This window comes from Lactuca virosa, chromosome 3 (assembly GCF_052849685.1).
Source record: "Lactuca virosa cultivar CGN04683 chromosome 3, Lactuca_virosa_CGN04683_v6, whole genome shotgun sequence".
Lineage (NCBI taxonomy): Eukaryota > Viridiplantae > Streptophyta > Magnoliopsida > Asterales > Asteraceae > Lactuca > Lactuca virosa.
In genome coordinates, this window is record NC_136428.1 from 273,492,350 (window position 1) to 273,495,794 (window position 3,445).

At 37.0% G+C, this 3,445-nt stretch overlaps 1 long non-coding RNA gene across 1 annotated transcript; it reads left to right on the plus strand.

Moving 5' to 3' along the window:
* The first annotated feature begins 772 nt into the window (after window positions 1–772).
* LOC145162949 (uncharacterized) lies at window positions 773–1,816 on the plus strand. The gene is made up of 2 exons (XR_013739454.1): window positions 773–1,385; window positions 1,468–1,816. It is a non-coding gene; the product is annotated as an uncharacterized LOC145162949 (long non-coding RNA).
* Window positions 1,817–3,445: the final 1,629 nt, after the last annotated feature.

Genomic DNA, 3,445 nt, shown 5'->3' on the forward strand with positions numbered 1-3,445 from the left:
TGGTTATAACATCTAGGTATTACCTACTCCTAGATTATCATATCTTTTAGACACATATCATAAATTAAATCTAGGCATAGTATCTACAGTTGTACTATCCTAAGGCGTTTTACTTATAACATCTAGAAATTATCTATTCCTAGACTAACATAACTCTTAGGCACAATATCATAGCTTACAACTAAACATAGTATCTATAGTTACGTTATCCTAAGGCATCTAGCTTTATAAATTGATTTGATATTTATAACATAAACATTTTTATAAAACCATTTGATAAGCATGTATTACCCCTTATATTTTATAAAACGATAGAAAAAGGGGGTTGTGAACTCACTTGTAAAATGTGAAACCACTAAAGTAGGGTAGAATCAGGACTTGGGACTCGAAGGTCGCATCGAGATTGACCGGACTCGAGAGTATACTTACTAATAGCTAAAATGCATAAATAATAACTTTTCTAAGATTTTAGAAAGGAATTTCGAAGTAGAGAACGAGAGAAAGAAAACAGATTGTAGTGAGGAACAAATGAGTAGTAGCATGCTCTATTTATACTCAGAGTGCGCGCTGTGCAAGGGAGGTGCGCGTCGCACCCTTGCGACGTTGAGAAACCGCAAAATCGAAATTCTTGAACTTTGAAATACTTCCGGGTACATTTTGTAACGAATTAACTATTGGGGTTGTTTGGTTATTTCATCAAAGTTGAATAAAACTAGGGCTTTTATGAAAAGGAATCCCATGGACGGACTGTTTGTGTCTAAGTGGTCCAAACTTATCAAATTTAGGGCTTTTAAGTCCCGTGTTTCATTCAATCGGCCAAGGAAGGGAAAAAGCATACGAACCAATATGATACGATACATGAATCAAGAAGACAAGAGGGAACGTAAGGGCAGAAAAAATTTCGATCTGGTGGTTCATCCGTTCGAAGACAAAAAAAGGAAAATGGGAGACTCAATCGATCGTAAAGGAGAACCGGATACAAACAAGAGCAGTCGAATCGATGAATGGCAGACGCGAAGGGGCAATTTGCGGGCCAAAAGGAGGTATGAAGGTTCGTCAGTGGCGTTTCCAAGGGTCAACGAGACCGAACGAAAGGGACGGTCCAATGGCTATCGCGAGCAGCAGCAGCGACGAAGTGAGACCTTCGGGGGTCTGGGGTTTTGGGGAACAGTAGAGGAAGAAGGCGAGGGAAAAGGAGGTCTCGGTGTGGCTGAAGGTTTTTGTCGGACCCAGTGGATGTAGTGACGAGGTGCGAGCCCAGCTGCCTCAATGGAGCAATCACGATGATAGCAACTCCGGTCCTTTTCTTGATCGAGGAAGGAAAGACGAAGGCAGCAGGGCATTTAGGTGGTGATTCTTCAACAGAAAATGAACGGGATCAACAGGTATGGATTTTTTTTTTCTTTTGTCAGAAATCAATAGATTTAATCAATGGTTTTAGGTGGGTGTTTGTTTGATGTTTAACAGAATTCAAAGGAGGAACAAAATAGATGTTTGGGTTTGATTTTTCACAAGAATCGATAGGGTTGTTGCTGTTCGACAAGGGAAACAGGAAAACAGATGAGGAAAGAGGTGTTTTTTGCTGGTACGATCAACGAGAACAAGGTGAGAGGAGGAGGAAGGTTGCCATGGACGGTGGGAAGGTCATTGGCCACCTTCGTCTTCTTCACTGGAGTATCAATCTAGCAATCTGATTGTTAGGGGTTTTTGGTTGATTAAATATGATTTTGTTGTACGCCATTCAGATCTTGAAGGATATTTGATGTAAAATCAATCAATATATATTTTATTTATTTATTCATTTTGTGTTGTAATCTCCGATTCTCGATTCTCGTGCCATCGATCCCGATTGCGTAATATTTTTATGAAATTGTCTGCTTATTGCTCTGGTCGTTGTGATTCCAGATATGCAGACGGAATTCAATTCTGATATACCAAACTTCATGAATTAGCGTTTAAAGTTTCATGATTAATTGGTTCGGATTCGACAGATTTTAAAGAATCTAAATTTGGTCGAAGTTAAAAGTATTATAAAAATATAATAAAATAATAGACTGTAGTCTGAATTCAAAAACAAGCTCAAAAGTGATATTCCAAACGAAGCAGTGCACGGTGTGTTTTAAGAAAATCAGATAAATATTGATTTTTGTAACTTTAAAGAGGCGTAACATTCTCATACGACTTCCGTTTTGGGCGTTCTTTATATCCACGGAATCAAGAGAACATAATCTATTCAAATTTATTATCCATAGCTCTCAAATATACTTAATGCAAAAGTGTTATTTTTAACGCCACAAATGGATTTAATTTTTGTTGATTTTTGATTCAATCTTCAACAATAGGCGGTTTAAGCAGTTTCGGATGTTCAAAAAGAAATTATAAATATAATATATTTAATATACATTATAAACATAAAGTTACACACAATTGATCATTAATACCTAGCGGTTCGCGGTGGTTTGACCGTCGAACTCTGACTGATTTTTACTAATTGTTACAGAACTCAAGGCATGCAAACACCTATTAAGCACTTAATCACTAGAGTTACTCCTCCAAAGTTTCCAAAAGGGTTTCCTACACCTAATGGACAATAAAAATCATAGCTTTATGGGCATGCATGTCCAATGTATGTCTCTTCCATTTTAGGTCAAAAACATGGTAAATATGAACTCAAAGCGTGTGCATAGGACCAAAAATCCAAGGATCCTCAGATCTAGAACATATAACACTAAGATGAGTACAAGGATCCATAAAGTTGCCAACTTTATGGAATCCAACCTTCCAAACTTCCAAATCATGAAGATTAAGGGACAAAAGGCCTAGATCTAGAAGCAAGTAACATAAAAAATGGATCTTGGACACTTAAAAAGGTCCATAGATTGCATAAGATAATAATGGTGAGGCTGGCTTGCTGAATCCACACTCTAGAGCACCTACTTCGTCTTCCTCGAACTACTAAGAGCACCAAAATGAACCAACAACCACCAAAAGAGGTTAGGTTTAGGGTTTTTGAGTTTAGAGAGTGATGACGGTTAGGGATGAGCAAACCTAAGCCCTCACTTTCCTTTAAATATGGATCAAACCTAGCAAATTAGGGTTTTAGTCATCAGCTGATCGCCATGCTGTGGCCATAAAACTGTCAAGTTGTAGGAACCAAAACCCTCTGACCATATCCCCGACCTGAAATTCCTAGCCCTCACTTTCCTAGCCCTCTGACCATCCGTCTGAGGATGGTATGTCGTGCTAACGGTAAGACCGACTCTGTCTTATATATATATATATATATATATATATATATATATATATATATATATATATATATATATATATATATATTATTATACTTATAATATTATAAAGTATAAGAGTTGAATTTTAACTTTTAAAACTCTAGGGTTTGGAATTAAAGTTTCATTAATGTAACTTTTCAAGTTCCAAAACTTGA